Source organism: Peromyscus maniculatus, chromosome X (genome assembly GCF_049852395.1).
Source record: "Peromyscus maniculatus bairdii isolate BWxNUB_F1_BW_parent chromosome X, HU_Pman_BW_mat_3.1, whole genome shotgun sequence".
Classification (NCBI taxonomy): domain Eukaryota; kingdom Metazoa; phylum Chordata; class Mammalia; order Rodentia; family Cricetidae; genus Peromyscus; species Peromyscus maniculatus.
Genome location: NC_134875.1, coordinates 108097970 through 108115419, shown reverse-complemented (window position 1 = coordinate 108115419; position 17450 = coordinate 108097970). Strand labels below are relative to the sequence as shown.

General features: G+C 43.2%; 1 pseudogene; it reads left to right on the top strand.

Moving 5' to 3' along the window:
- Positions 1-526: 526 nt before the first annotated feature.
- Positions 527-1556, top strand: LOC102917706 (tubulin alpha-3 chain-like; annotated as a pseudogene).
- Positions 1557-17450: the final 15894 nt, after the last annotated feature.

The window sequence follows — 17450 nt, the reverse complement described above, 5'->3', positions numbered from 1 at the left end:
TTGCCTGTATTTTTGCACTGGCATCTACTCATCTCTTCCTCTGCTCGGTGCAGGTGGTGTCTGTGTCTGAGAGTGCCTCTCTTATTCTAATTTTTAGTCTTGGTTTAGTAGGAGTTCTTGGTTAAATTGGTGCTATTGGGCTGTTTCTTCAGGGGCAGCTGATCTCAGTCTGTGAATTATATACTTATGATTCTGGTGATCTGGTTTGGTGGCTGGGCAGCGCCTTCTTCTGTGTTCCCAGGTCATGTTTTGTTCATTCGTCAACTCCTCAGCTGGAAGGTTCAGTTATGCCTGACAACCTGATTTCAATCCCTGGAACCCACATCCTAGAAATTAGGAACCTACTCCTGAGAATTGTCTTTTGACTGTCCCACATGTGCTGTGACATTCATAGGTACACACAAACTACAACAGGAAGAATTACATTGGTTTGGGATGTGGTTCAAAGAGCAAGGAAATTGTCGACCTGGTCCTGGACTGAATCCGAAATGTGGCAGATCTGTGCACAGGACTGCAAGGCTTCCTCATCTTCCAAAGCTTTGGAGGTGGCACAGGATCTGGGTTTGCATCTCTGCTTATGGAACGGCTTTCAGTGAACTATGGCAAGAAGTCCAAGCTGGAATTTGCTATTTATCCAGCCCCACAGGTTTCTACAGCCGTTGTGGAGCCCTACAACTCCATCCTGACCACACACACGACACTGGAACATTCCGACTGTGCTTTCATGGTAGATAATGAAGCCATCTATGACATCTGTTGGCGCAACCTGGATATTGAACGTCCCACATATACCAACCTCAATCGACTGATCGGGCAGATCGTGTCATCCATCACAGCCTCTCTGAGGTTTGATGGGGCCCTGAATGTGGATTTAACAGAATTCCAGACCAACCTGGTGCCATACCCTCACATCTACTTCCCACTGGCAACCTATGCCCCAGTCATCTCAGCTGAGAAGGCATACCATGAGCAGCTGTCAGTTGCAGAGATCACCAATGCTTGCTTTGAGCCAGCAAATCAGATGGTCAAGTGTGACCCTCGCCATGGCATGTTGTACAGAGGGGATGTGGTCCCAAAAGATGTCAATGGGTCTATTGCTACCATCAAGACAAAGTGCACCATCCAATTTGTGGATTGGTGCCAAACTGGATTTAAGGTGGGTATTAACTACCAGCCCCCCACTGTGGTCCCTGGGGGAGACCTGGCCAAGGTGCAGAGGGCCGTATGCATGCTGAGCAAAACCACTGCCATCGCAGAGGCTTGGGCCTGCCTGGACCACAAGTTTGACCTCATGTACGCCAAGCGGGCCTTTGTGCACTGTATGTGGGAGAAGGCATGGAGGAAGGGGAGTTCTCCAAGGTCCGGGAGGACCTGGCAGCGCTGGGGAAGGATTATGAAGAGGTGGGCGTCGATTCCATGGAAGCAGAGGCAGAAGAAGGGGAGGAATACTGAGTGTGTGGGTCTGGCTGGCAGCCATCCATGTATCTCTTCCCCACCATTGAAACTAAATATATTTTACTCATTAAACTTTGTATATTACGGCAAAAAAAAAAAAATTCCCCCCAGGTCATGTTTTGTTCATTCATCAACTCCTCAGCTGATCTTGTTTCTTCAGACTTCAAACTGTAGGCATCTGAATCCTCTCCCAGATGGATTTCATCTGAGGGGGGTAGTCTCACCAACACCTCCAAGTTGTTGGGTTTCGCAGGATCAGCAGCTGGGCCCTGGGTTGTCCTCAGACGGAGTGTTCAGATTCGTTCTGGTTCCATCCCACGGAGATAGCTTCTTCCCTGGGTGTTGGGGTTAGAGGCGTCCTTGTTCCAAGCTGTGTCTGCTTATCTCTGTCACCGGGCCTGTCTACCTCTGCAGGCCACTGCCGGGCCTGTATGTCCCTGTCGGCTGCTGCCGGGCCTGTCTGCCTCTGCGGGCTGCCACCAGGCCTATATGTCTCTGCCGGCTGCCGCCGCGGGCCTACCGACCTCTGCTTGTCACTGCTGCCAGGACGGTTTACCTCTGCGGGCCGCCGCCGTGGGCCTACCTGCGTCTGCCTGTCTACTTCTGTGGACCACCACCAGGCCTGTATGTCTCTGCCAGCTGCTACTGGGCCTGAATGTCCCTGTCAACCGCTCCTGCCAGGCCCGTCTACCTCTGCGGGCCACTGCCACAGGCCTACCTGTGTCTGCTTGTCTCTGCTGCCGTGCCTGTCTCGCTACTGTTTCTTATACAGCCCAGGCACACCTACCCAGGGATGGCACTGCCCATAGTGGGTTGGGCCTTGTCACATTAATTAGCAATTTAAAAAAAGTCCCAAAGCCATATCCACAGGCCAAGGTGATGGAAGCTCAGTTGAGGTTACCTCTTCCCAGATGTCTTCACTTTGTGTTAAATCCACAAAAACTAGCCTGCACATGTACTTTCCTCCTAGAACCCCTGAGTCTCTACTAGCATACCCTTCCTCCTTTTCCATAATCAGTTTCGCTCACCTGCAAATTATCTCTTTAAATTAAAAACACTTGTAAATACATGTGAACTTGTTATATCAACATTTCTTTAGTATGTTATTAACAATACCATCAGCCAAAGAAAGGTAAATGAATTGTAAATCAAAGTTAAATTTTATGAGAAAGAACAATATCAAGAAAATGAAAAGGTGGCCAGGTGTAATGGAGCATGCCTATGATCTCAACACTGAGGAGACAGAGGCAGGAGGATTGCAAGTTCAAGGCCAATTTACAACTGTACAGGCCAACCTAGGCCACATAACAAGAACTTACCCCACACACACAAAAGGAGTAAAATGAAACAATTCACAAAATGTTTGTGTGTGTGTGTGTGTATGCATGCATGTGTATAGATATAAATAGATTTGTGTGTGTGTGTGTGTGTGTGTGTGTGTGTGTGTGTGTGTGTGTGTGTGTTAGTATCTAAATCTGAAGAGGGGCAAGGATGAATGCCTTTAATTCTAGTACTTCAGAGACAGAGGCAGAGGCAGACAGATATCAATGAGCTCAAGGCTAACCTAGCTACATAGTGAATTTCAGGCCAGCTAGGTTTATACAGTGAGACTCTGTCATAGAAAACCAAATTATAATAAGTAAATAAAATATACAACAAGCTCTTAAAATTTTGCAATAAAAGGCAAACTAAGCTAAGTGTGGTGGCTCACATCATAATTTTAGCACTTGAGAGGCCAAGGCCAGAATATCATCAGGAGTTCCAGACTAGTGTGAGCTACAGAGTGAGACCCTGGCTTAAAAAAAAAACAAAATGAAAAAGGTAAGTCAGTGATGGCAATATGGCTCAGCAGATAAAGATAACTGCTGCTAAGCCTGATGACCTGAGTTTGATCCCTGGGATTTACATGGTAGAGAGAGAAAACCAATTCCCAAAAGTTTTCATCTAACCTCCACACATACACTATGTAATGTGGGCCCATATACATAAACACACAAAATAAATAGATGTAATGAAAAATTGTTAAATGGGCAAACATAAAGAGACATTTCTCCTAGAAAAATATACCATGACCAAAATGCAGTCAAAGGATATTCTACATCGCTAGTTATTAGGCAAGAAAATCAAGATCATAATGAGATCCCCATGTCACACAGAATAGGATGACTACAGTCAGAAACAAGGAGTATTAACCATTTGCAAAGATCTGGAGAAATGAAAGCTCTCAGATGTTTATGGGATTCAACATGTACAGTTGTGGAAAATATTTCAGCAGACCCTCAGGAAGTCAGACATGGTTACCTAAAGGCTCAGCAATTCAAGGATAGGTAATGTACCAGAGAACTGAAATAAGTTCATACAATTATCCTTGAGAGCTCATAACAATATTATTCATAAGATTCAAGATGTGGAAACAGTGTAAATGCCCATCAGCTGATGAATTTGCAAACAAAATTGAAAATACATTTACAATAGAATAGCATCCACCTATTTAAAAAACTGAAGTATTTGGGGTTGTGGTTATAACTTAGTTGGTAGAACACTTACCTAGCATGCAGGAGGAAGTCTTGAGTTCCTTCCCTAGCATAACATAAAACAGGTGGCCCATGCCTGCAATATCTCCTCTGGAATGGAAGCAGAAGGATCAGTTCAAGGCCATTCTTGGCTATATAGCAAGTTCAACGCCACCCTGGGATAAAAGAGGCCCTATATAATAAAAAAATACATATATAAAAACATATGTATACACATGTATATACATATAGTTATAGTCAGCCAAAGCCAGAGCAGTTCTATCTTTGCCTCCCTGGGCCTAGGGATTTCTTAATGCTCCCTCCTTTCCACCACAGCTTGGGCAGCAGTGGTGGTAGAGACCAACACTAGGGGAGGCAGGGATTAAGCTGATTTAGACAGGGATTAGCTGAAAGCCCCTGAGGATGAGCCCTTGGCAATCCCTGCTTACTGTCTTGCTTTGAAGATCATGTTTGCTGGCTGCCTTTCTTACACAGCCTAGGCACACCTGCCAGAAATGGTGTTGCTCACAAAGAGCTGGGCCTTCCTACATCAATTAGCAGTCAAGAAAATGCACCACAGATATAGGTCAATTTGCTAGAGGCCTCAATTAAAGGTCCCTCTTCCCAGGTGTGCCAAGTTGACAACCAAGATTAGCCATCCCAACCAGTCTTGTGGAAGATGCCACACACTTTAGATACAACCAACCTGGAAACTCTTACTACCAACTAGCATTCAAAATGCTGGAGGGTGCTGCATAGGCTGCAGGAGGAGAAAGTGCATCATTAGTTGTGGTAGTTTGAATGAAAATGACTCCAATGGGCTCACAGGAGCAGGCACTACTGGGAGCTGTGTTCTTGTTGGAACAGGTGTGTTGTTGTTGGAGAAAGTGTGTCACTGGGGGTTGGGCTTTGGGACTTCAGAAGCCCAAGCCAGGTCCAGTGTCACTCTCTCTTCCTACTGCCCGTGGATCTGGATGTAGAACTCCCAGCTACCTCTCCAACACCAAGTTTGCCTGTATGCTACATGCTTCCCACCATGACAAATATGGACTAAACCTCTAAACTGTAAGTCAGCCCCAATTAAATTTTTCCTCTAAAAGTTGCTGTGGTCATGGCATTTCTTCACAGTAATAGAAACCCTAACCCTATGCTTATATACACATAGTTAAAAGCTGCTCTCAAACCTTCATCAAAAGAAGCTTCTCATTATACAGCATGACAGTGAATGCAGAGACTCAGGAGGGCCCAGGATCCTGAGAATTAAGAGATGGTTGTGAGCTCAGCCCTAAACAAGACATGTATACCACCTCCTCTAAGGCTCAGGGAACACTGGGAAAGATGGGGTGTTGTTAGTTGTTTTATTACTCTTTACGGGGACCTGCCACCCAGCTTCCAAATAAATCACACACAGAGGAGGCTTAGTCTTAATTATGAATGCATGGCCTTAGCTTCACTTGTATCTTGCCAGCTTTTCGTATCGTAAATTAGCCTGTCTATCTTTTACCTCTGGGCTTTTACCTTTGTCTGTTTCTGTATACCTTTTCTTTCCTACTTACTCCATGTCTGCTGTATAGCTGGGTGGCTGGCCCCTGAACTCCTCTTCCTTCTCTCTCCTAGATCTCCTCTCTCCGAGGTTTCTCCTTCTATTAATTCTCTCTGCCTGCCAACCCCACCTATCCTTTCTCCTGCCTCACCATTGGCTGTTCAGCTCTTTATTAGACCACCAGGTGTGTTAGGCAGGCACAGTAACACAGCTTCACAGAGTTAAACAAATGCAACATAAACAAAAGCAACACACCTTAAAATAATATTCCCCCCAACAGGGCAGAAAGTATATCAAAAGCTGGAAGACAGGGTGAAAGACTGAAATTCCATCCTCTAGACTGAATACAGCCATTGCAATCATAAACTTACAACAACTTGTGATTACCTGCCCTGGCAATCACAGAAGATTAGCCCTATCAACTGTCAATCATAGCAGGCAGAGACGCTCACCTGGCCTTATCCTTTACAGCTGAAATTCTGTCTACCCATAGATGCTGGGAGTAAAGAGACCAATGTCTCCAGTTGTGTACCCACTGTTGAACCCACTAGACTTCAATGGATAGCTTCAAATCCATGGACACACATACATCCCTGGTTAGTCATAATGTGTCACAAAACAAAACTAGTAGACATGAACACTCTAGAGAGATTTGTGGGGAAGAATAGAGTGGACAGGGGTGTTAAGGAGATGGGAGAGGATGAGGGGTAAAAGTGGTCAATATGCACTAGGTACCTGTGTGAAATTTTCTAAGAACAAATTTAATTAAAAACAAAAAAATAAAATTTCTTAAATTCAATCTATCTTCCCCAGGCCCTTGATTTGGTAAATGAGTTAATATTTGGCATGTTTGATGTTTTCTGACCTGCTTCCCACAATAAGAATTCCTAGTCTGTAACTTATATTGTTTCTTTCACACACTTTTCAAAGGGCTGAAGATATGGCTCAGTGGTAACAACCACAAGGTCCTGAGTGATGTAGAAGAGCATGCTCTTAGATCCTAGACGTAAACTTGTCTGCCTTTTTCTCCATTTGTTTTCCTTGGAAGAAAAAAAGAACTTGAGCCAGGAGGAAGGTTCAGTTATGCCTGACAACCTGATTTCAATCCCTGGAACCCACATCCTAGAAATTAGGAACCTACTCCTGAGAATTGTCTTTTGACTGTCCCACATGTGCTGTGACATTCATAGGTACACACAAACTACAACAGGAAGAATTACATTGGTTTGGGATGTGGTTCAAAGAGCTTGGGGCCTCTACAGAATCAGACAGGGCTCACTTATCTCACAGGAGGCTAATATGGACCATTAACTATATATAAAGGGGGATGCAGGAACAGCAGCTTGCTGCCTTGAAAGATCCCTTTATGTGTGTCATGGTTGCTTTTCCTCCTTGAGAGATCTAATTTTTAAATGGAATATAAGATGTGACAATGTGTGGGAGGCCAGCTCCCACCTTTTAAAGGGTTCCTATGAAGAGGAGAGAGGAATAAGAAACTTTCAGATGGAAAGATGGAGAGGAGACAGAAACACAGAACAGCTTCTGGAGGACCTGGATCAAAATCCACCAGCCCCTTCTATCTCTTCAAAAGGGCTTTTTATAACAATGCCAAGGACCAGAGCAAAAGACACCCCCCCACCCCCGCCGCCTTGCTAGATCAAAGCATACCGCACAACCAAGTAGAGACCCTTCCAAACACCCTGGTAATCACACACGCAGTCAAACCATCCCCTTATGCAGCCCTGCTGAGTAAAGCAAGCTCAGATCTCACTAGGAAACAAATGTCTGTGGGTCTCCACAACAATGTAAGGTCATTGACTAGGTTTCTTTCTATACCTACCCTGGTAGTCCTTGGTATATAAGGTTAGTGGAGAGTTCTCATACTATTCCAGTTCAACCTCAAGAAATGCATATGCTTATTGGACCCCTACATCTTGATGATTTATGTATACTGGAAGCAAAGCTAATCCTCACATTCCACATTAACTCCCAGTTTCCAAAGGATTCAAGATCTGATCATAGCCTTCAAATATATAGAATGAAACTCAAGTTTAGTTCTAACTACTGTCAGTAGTTACGTTGACTACCACTGATTTCTTTTTATTGGTAAAGTTATCTTTGCCTCTGTTTAACATTGGAGGCAGTAAAATACTATTTTTCTCTATCAGCCTTCACCAGTGGTTCTCAATCTGTGGGTCACGGCCGCTGTTGGGTCAAATGACTCTCACAGCAGTTACCTAAGACCACAGGAAAGAAGAGATATTTACATTATTATTGATAACAGTAGCAAAATTACTTTATGGTTGGGGGTCACCACAACATGAGGAACTGTATTAAAGGGTTGCTGCATTAGGAAGGTTGAAAACCACTGCTTTATACCATGCTTCACTTCTGGTATGATTTACTAACCAGGAAAGAAAAACATTAAAAAATATTTGTGTGTACGGAGAAATGGATGAGATCTACATGAACAGCCTGGACATGAGTGGGAGCAATGAAGGGCGAGGGTCGAGGGAAAGAGAGCGGGAGATCCTAGCTGGATCAACAAAAGAGAGGGAGAACAAGGAATAGGAGACCATGGTAAATAAAGACCACATGAGAAAAGGAAGAAACAAAAAGCTAAAGAGGCCCACAGAAATCCACAAAGATACCCCCACAAAAGACTACTGGCAATGGTCGAGAAATAGCCGGGACTGACCTACTCTGGTGATGGGATGGCCAAACACCCTAATAGTTGTGCCATAAACCCCATCCAAGGACTGAGGAATCTGGATGCAGACATCCACGGCTAGGCCCCTGGTGGAGCGCTGGGAGTCTAATTAGTGAGAAAGAGGAGGGTTTATATGAGCGAGAATTGTTGAAACCAAAGTTGGATAAAGCACAGGGACAAATAACCAAATGAATGGAAACACATGAACTATGAAACAAAGGCTGAGGGGCCCCCAACTGGATCAGGCCCTCTGAATAGGTGAGACAGTCGATTGGCTTGATCTGTTTGGGAGGCATCTAGGCAGTGGTAACAGGTCCTGGGCTCATTGCATGAGTTAGCTGTTTGAAACCTGGGACTTATGCAGGGACGCTTGGCTCAATCTGGGAGGAGGGGACTGGACCTGCCTAGACTGAGTCTATCAGGTCGATCCCAGTCCTCGGGGGAGACCTTGATCTGGAGGAGGTGGGAATGGGGGGTGGGCTGGGGGGAAGGGGAAGGTGGCACGAAAGGAGAGAACAAGGGAATCTGTGGCTATTATGTAGAACTGAATAGCATTGCAAAATAAATTTAAAAAAATGAAAAAGAAAAAAAATCCCAAAGACATAAAAAAAAATTATTTGTGTGTAATAGTAAGTCCCCGGTGTCTTAAGCAAACTTCATGTATGTGGCAGCAGCATTTTACATCTGAACTTTGCGCCTACAGGGCCTTGTATTTAATACAGTTGGGAGTTTTGGGGTTTCATTTGTTTGTTTGTTTGGTTGGTTGGTTGATTTTTGTTTTGTATTGCTTTTGGCTATTCCCTGGGTTTGCTTGGGTTATGTTTGGAGGAGACTTACCAATGAAGGACTTAGGCCCTTATCTCTCCCCACTCCTCCCACCTCACAAAACAGAGTTGAGTCTTAAGTGCCTGAGTTTTAGTTGCTTTTCTAAACTGAACTGAAACTATCAAATATAACTGGGAATTAGGCTTGGTAGAAGAATCCTTTTGAATATTGAAAGAGGAGAACTCTGATGAGTTCCTCCTTAGGAAGCTTTGGCCTGATTTAGGATGTAGACTCCAATTTTCATTAAGAAACATATTATCTTTTGGAATCAAATGAATTTAAATTGGTAATTATTAAACTCATTGCAGAGTACAAGATATTTTATACTTCTGCAAGATTCTCATATTTTAAGCTCTCCATCCCTTCCTTAACTCCCCAATTCTGTCTCAAACTGACTACATAATTTTTAAAAGTAATGTAGCACATGACAAATTGTGTGCTTACTCTTTAATTATTATTATTATTATTATTATTATTATTATTTTCCTTTTAAAAATATAATTCTTTGACTGAGCAGTGGTGGCTCACACTTTTAATCCCAGCACTTGGAAGGCAGAAACAGGTGGATCTCTATTTCAAGGCCAACCTGGCCTGCAGAGTGAGTTCCAGGAAAGCCAAGGCTACACAGTGAAACCCTGTCTCAAGAAAAAACAGAAAAAAAATAATTCTTCAGAAATGTCATATTATGTATACAATTTATCTTGATCATATCTATCTCTTCTGCAACTCCTCTTGACCTCCAAAACATCTCCCTTCCAACTTCATGTCTTCTTTTTTATAAACCACTGAGTCAAATCCGTGCTGCACATGTGTGCATAGGTGTTAAGCCATCCAATGGGGCATGGGCAACCTATCAGTGGCCCACACCCTCACAGAAAATGTGACTCTAAAGTGACACCCTCCTCCAACTGCCATCAACTGCCAATTTCCCTCAACTAGAGGTGTGGTCTCAGTAGCCCCGCCCTTCTCACTGACTTTATGATTCTGAATGCTAAATATTAGCATTTGTATTACCATATGTCAAGCAAAGGTCCTTTTCCACAACCTAGTCCTCATTTTTGCTGCTACCTGAATGGGAAAAAATATAGTTCATGGTTGGTAGGAATATATACTTTGATAGTATAAGCAGATTACATTAGTCTCAGTCTAGTTCTAGATGAAATTAAAAAAAAAAACTTGTTACTACAAATCTTGTTCTCTAGCTTAATCTCTAATGCATGGTATATAAGTAAAAAAGACCTGGGTTTAATTTCCAGCACCTACAAAACAGCCTGTAACTATTCCAATTCCAGATTCTGGCTTCTTTGAGCACTAAATACAGGCATACACACAAGCAAAACACGTATACACATAAAAATAAGTAGTTTTTAAATTAATAAATAGAAGATTAATGTGAATTCAAGGCCAGCCTGAGCTACACAGCATGTATCAGGCCAACCAAGGCTACATAAAAAGACTCTTAAAAAGAAGTCATTCTGAAAAGACCAGATATCATGTGGTTCTATCTATAGGAAATATGTACAATGAGCAATCCCATATCATCAGTTGGTAGATTAGTAGTTGTTAAATTACAAAGACTAGGAGTCACTGAGATTGTTTGCTAAGTGGTAAGAAATATCATTTTGGAGTGATGAAAATGCTCCCAAACAAGAAGCTAATCATTAAATAACAAGGACAATAATAAAATCACTGAACTACACATTTTAAAACTTCAAATTATATACATATATATACACTATATTTCAAAAAACTGTGAAATAAAACAAAAAGCATAAATATTCCAAATTCACAGTTTATATGGGCTACCAAATCAGAAATGGCTGAAGTGGTGGGTTCTGGCCCAGACCATCTCATGATGTTGCAGTCAAGAGGTCATCTGTGGCCTAAAGGCATGAGAATCAACTAGAGCTTGAATATCTGCCTTCAAAGTCACAAAACTGGAAAGGTGAAGAGTATAGTTCAATAGAGGCTTCCATTATTTCTTCTTCCTACATGGGCCTTTCCAGAAGATTCTGTAATTCTTTTCCCACTCTAGAATGAAGGAAGAACAAATCTTGCTTCCCTGTTGCCTCAATGTGGTCATTTAATCAGAAAGAAAAAAGCAAAGTGAAAAATCCACTCATCTATAAAAGGCTTCTTTTTAAAAAAATATTTTATAATTAATTTCACATATCAGCCACCAATTCCCCTGTCCTCTCACCCCCAACCTCCCCTCCCTCACAATCCACCCCCATTCCCACCACCTCCAAGGCAAGGTCTCCCCTGGGGAGTCAGCCCAGCCTGGTAGATTCAGTTGAGGCAGGTCCAGTCCCCTCCTCCCTACACCAAGGCTGAGCAAAGTGTCTCAGTGTAGGCCCCAGGCTCCAAAAAGTCAGCCCATGCACCAAGGACAGGTCCTAGCTCCACTGCCTGGATGCCTCCCAAACAGTTCAACTGTCTCACTTATCCAGAGGGCCTGGTCCAGTTTCATGGGGGCTCCTCAGCTATTGGTTCATAGTTCACGTGTTTCCACTAGTTTGGCTATTTGTCCCTGTGCTTTTTCCAATCATGGTCTCAATATCACTTGCTCATACAATTCCTCCTCTCTCTTGCCCATTGGATTCCCAGAGCTCCACCTGGGGACTGGCTGTGGATCTCTGCATCTGCTTCCATCAGACACTGGATGAGAGTTCTATCATGACAACCTGGGTGTTCGGCCATCTGCTCAAGGCTTCAGCTTAAAGGGTGGGAAAGGAGTGTTAATGGCAGTCACACATATGGTGACATCTGAATGCACCTAACATCTCAGAAAAGGATGGAATGAAAGATGTCCTACTTGGTTTTTGAACCTCAGTTGAGAAAATGCCTCTAATCAAGTTGCCTGTAGGTGGGCCTGTAGGGCATTTTCTTAATTAGTGATTGATGTGGGTGGGCCCAGCCCATGGTGGGTAATGCCATCCCTGGGCTGGTGGTGCTGGGTTCTATAAGCAGGCTGAAAAAGCCATGAGGAACAAGCCAGTAAGCAGCACCCCTCCATGGCCTCTACTTCAGTTCATGCCTTGAGTTCCTGCTTTATCACCCCTTGATGATGGAAGGTAACCTTTAAGTCAAATAAACCATCTCCTCCCCACCTTGCTTCTGGTCTTTGTCTTTAGTACAGCAATAGAAAGCAAACCAAAGGAATAGAGTGCCACCTTTCCCTCCGTTCTGTTGCTGCTCACTCTCTAGCTCTCTGCCCTAGACTTCCTTTTCTTCCATTTTTCTTGATTTCCTTCTGTATTTTTAGTTGTGCTCCTCAACCTTGCCCTTTCTTCTCCTCTTCCTCCTTCCTTTGCTCATCCTCCTCTGCCTCCTCCACCTCCTCCTTTTTCTCTTCCTGTTCTCCTACCCCTTTCTTCTCTTCCTCCTTTTTCTTATCCTCAACCCATTTCCCAAGGAATACCTAGGAGGTATACAGTGGTTCTCTGATCCAAACTGGGGCTCCAATGGTACAATGAGTCTTTCTTAGGAAAAACTTTGTTTTGTACGGATCTGTTGTCATCTACTTTCCTATCCTCAACTTTCTTAAGTATAGTTTCATACCATGCATATATCTGTAAATGATCTAGGTCTTACTAATATCTCTTACCTGAGATCTTGTGGCTGGCTTCTTAACATTTTCAGTGATTATTTATTGAGAATAAAAGATGTGCGAGAATTGTTGAAACCAAGGTTGGATAAAGCACAGGGACAAATAGCCAAACGAATGGAAACACATGAACTGTGAACCAAAGGCTGAGGGGCCCCCAACTGGATCAGGCCCTCTGAATAGGTGAGACAGTTGATTGGCTTGATCTGTTTGGGAGGCATCTAGGCAGTGGTACCAGGTCCTGGGCTCATTGCATGAGTTGGCTGTTTGAAACCTGGGGCTTATGCAGGGATGCTTGGCTCAATCTGGGAGGGGACTGGACCTGCCTGGACTGAGTCTATCAGGTTGATCTCAATCCTCAGGGGAGACCCTGCTCTGGAGGAGGTGGGAATGGGGGGGTGGGCTGGGGGGAAGGGGAGGGGGCAGGAAGGGGGTGAACAAGGGAATCTGTGGCTGTTATGTAGAACTGAATAGTATTGTAAAATAAAATAAAATAAAATAAAAAAGGAAAAAAAGGATGTGAACAAAAAAAATAAATAAAAATTAAAAAAAGATGTGACACAACATGATTATTGCTGGAAATGCTATTCTAAACAAAACAGACAGTCTGTTTTGAATTTATTACTTGATGGATGTTTATCACATAATCACAGGAACTGATAAATACTACAAAGGAAAAAGGCAGCCAAAAAATGATTAAGCATTCAGGTCCATTAAGTCCCACCCCTCCCAGAGGGACTATTTGCAATTAACAGTTGTTAGGGAAGGAAATATCATTTTCTTCAGTGTTATAGCCACAGATATCTTGCCCTAACTTCAGTAAATAACCTCCTACCCAAGCTCCAGCAAGTGGCTCTTATTACACTCAGTGAACCACACACAAAATGGAGGCACTAAAATAACGGAGACTTAGTGAAAAGAAGTATTCCAATGGGAGAGAGAGGAGTAAGAGAGGGACATAGAGAGGTGCAAATATCTAAACTTCATTATATAAGTGCATGAAACTGGCAAAGGATAAAACAGACTAAGCATTTGCATTTTACAAACGAAAAACAAAATCCAATAATGACTTTGGATGCTAAACATCTAAACTTCAAGTCAGGGTCCACCTGTTTCTAGTTCAATACCCTTTCCAGGGCTCAAGTTGCCTTCTCCCTAAATCAAAAGAATAATTCACGCTATCAAGTCCTCACATCTCAATCAGCTGCTGAAGATCAGTTTAATCTTGTCAGTGTTATGGCTTCCATCATACTGTCTGGACATCTGGGATACTCATCTTCTTTAAATCACCCTACTCTACTCGGGACATGCCTTCACCTACTTATATCTACCTCATCTTCAGGGGCCCAAGCATCAATTCTCAAGAAAAGATTTCCCTCATAGCCTACTCACTCTGGGCCACCGCAGCCCAACTCCCAATGCTATGTTGTAGGTCCTCAGAAGCTTGAGGTTTCTGTCTTTTTATTAGTCCATATTGAAACATTTGTGGACCACTGGCTCCACCGCTATGAGTTCCACTTGGCTTTTAGCTTGAGCATTGCTGGGGTATGTTCATTTTTTAAATTATCTTTGCCTTCCAATCACAGTATCTAGCATATAGTGGATACTTAAAAAGAGTTTCTGAAATTAAATAAATAATCTAGGGTATGTTTTAAAAGTTACATCTCTGTGAGTTTGTACTATGAAATTATGATGCCTCAATCTAAGAATAAATGGGGCAATGACAGTGTTAAGCAGTAGGACAGGTGCTTGAGGAAAATATTTGGGAATGTGGGTATTTCAGGACCCACAACATCAGTGCCTTTATAAATATGCCAAAGACCTTGTGGAATCTTGTGTCTTCAAAATTTTAACTTTTTAAAAACATTTTAAAGTCTTGTCCCCTGGCTTATGAGAGATACTTGAGAGATCTTCTAGCCACTGGATGCTCTCAATTACTTTAATAAATATAAATTAAGGTGAAAAATCACTTTCAAAATTGGCCTTTCTCTTATCCTCTCCACTAACAATCCTTACCTGCCTATACAAGACAGGCAGCAGAATTTGCCCATATTGGTCAAGGGGCTGCTTTCAATGCAGCAATGGTGTGAGATAAACAGCTGTGATTTTTCTGCTCTGTGAGCCTTTGCTGATGACCTTATGCTGTCCTCATTCATTTGAACTCTTTTTAAACATATTTGTGTGTGTGTGTGTGTGTGTGTGTGTGTGTGTGTACAAGTTCATACATGTGTGGAGATTAGAGAATAACTTCAAGAATCAGTTCTTCACTTTCCATTTTGAGACAGGATAACTCTTTTTACTTTGTACTTCAGGCTACCTGGCCTCCCATCTCCCTCTAAGAGTATTATGTCACTGTAATCTGATTTCTTTATGTAGATTCTGGGATGTGCTGGTTAGGGTTCTGTCAACTTGACACAAACTAGGGTCATCTGGGCACAGAAAACCTCCACAGGGAAAAAGAAATGCCTATATCAGATGATCTGTAGGTAACTCTGTGGGACATTTTCTTAATTAAGGATTAATGTGAGAGGGTCTAGACTACTGTGGCAATGCCACCTCCAGACCAGTATTCCTGAGCTGTTAAAGTAAGCAGGCTAGGCAAGCCCTCGGTAGTGAGCCAGGAAGCAGTACTCTTCCAGGGTCTCTACTTCAGTCCCTGCCTTAGCTTCCTACCCTGATTGCTCATTATGGTGGACTATGATGAGAACGTGTAGGCCAAATAAACCTTTCTTCCCCAAATTGCTTTTGGTTATAGTGTTTTACCACAGAAATTGAAAGCAAACTAAGACACAGGCTCAAAGTCAGGCTGTTTGGTTTGCACAGCGAGCACACTTACACACTGAGACAACTCCCTGGCCTTGAATGTTTACTTTTGAAGCTGATGCTAACATTATGTAACATGAATATAAAGAATACCAATACAGGAACCATATGGAAGCTTGGTTCTTTTATTCTAAAACAGTAATAAATATTCACGAAACTCACATCTTATATGGGTCATAAATTCAGGAACAGGTAAACTGCAGATTCTTGCCTGAGGTGTTTCATGTAACTGCAGTCACCAGAATCAAACACAGCTCTATCTGCTTCCAAGACTGTCTATTCACAAGGCTGGCAAGGTGGAAGTGGTACTTCAGGGGAGACCTTACTTTCCCCCTACATGGCCCTTTCAGATTTGATTGGATGTGGTTAGGGTGGTGTGGCTGTTTCAACATCCTCACAACTTAGTAAATATTCTAGAAGTTTACCTCCCCATGGTTAGGTCCCAAAGAAAGCCTGAACAAGATGAGCTGCCTATTAGCATATCAAGGCTTGCCACCAGACCCTCTCAGCATCCCAAGTACCTATTACAGAGTCCTACCTCCTCTCTTGCAATTCTCACCCTACTCCCTATCCAAAACCTCTCCAACCCTCAAGTTTTGCTTCTCTTCCCCCAGCTTCTACATAACTCAGCCATTTGTCCACATGCTCTCTGGCCTCCTGGTTCTTCTCTTAGTCTCTGCTCTCGAGAGGACCAAGCAGATGCCATAGGCCTCTCAGTCTCTGCTTTATGGAACAAAGCAGGCAGTTTCTGAGGGAGAGCTACAAACAAAGGGCAATTAATCACTGGTGCCCCTGACCACAGGGACAAGGGAGATAAGACACACCAAGCCTGGGCCACTGAGCCAGGCCCCACAGTCTGTATGTGCTAGGCCAGCCAGCCTCCATAGCAGCTCAAGGACAAAGCCAGGGACTTGCCCAGGCCTGCCCCAAAATGGAAAACTGTACCCTGACCAGCCTCTAACTAGCCCTGGCCAATTGGAACGTACTGATATGACTGTTATTTGCTTGAGCCAATCATGTCTAAAGTTACCTAACAGCCTTACGACTCCCCTTAGCTATTCTTAAAAGGAGTTCACACATCTCTCTCAGAGTTGTAACAGTTGTTAATTGTTTTTTCTCTTTTGTGAGGCCTGCCACCCAGCTCCCAAATAAACCACACATGGAGGCTTATTCTTACTTATGAATGCCCAGTTTAGTTTCTTTCCAGTTTTCCTTAACTTATCCAGTCTATCTTTTGCTTCTGGGCTTTTCCCGTTCTCTTACTTCTGTAAATCTTACTCTGTTGCTGGTTATATAGCTGGGTGGTTGGTCCCTGGAGTCCTCCTCCTTCTCTGGCTGCTCAATCTCTCCTCCCAGATTTCTCCTTCTATTTATCCTCTCTGCCTGCCAGCCCCGCCTATTTCTCTCTCCTGCCTTGCTATTGGCCAGTTCTGTATTAGACTATCAGTTGTTTTACACAGACACAGTAACACAGCTTCACAGAGTTAAACAAGTGCAACACAAGCAAAAGTAACACACCTGAAAATAATATTCCCCAACACATTGCCATCTTGCGTTTGTGTGGGATAGACAGCTCTGGTATACTGGAAAAATAAACACTCTTGTTGATTGTATATGTGGATAGTGGTCTTTTGTGGGACTTCTCCAGGACCCTAACACTCTCTCCTAGTCTCCTCTCTTGCTCCTCTCTGGCTCTCCCCCATCTCCTTACATGGCCTGCTTCAGTCTGGACTCTTCCAGATGCCTCTGGTTGTTCTCTCCCTCATATCTACAATAAAAACCTTCACCTCAACCATGCCTTGGAGTAGTCATGTCTTTATTTTCCTTCCCCCATTACCTCCACAAAATGATGAAAAGAGTCAGAAAGCATGGCCTCTGTCCCCTTTAAGCTAAGGATTACAGGAATGAGTATCTAACTAGTAAACTCTAGAGGCTGAGGATGGAGCTTATGACAATAAGGAACAATAAAATAAA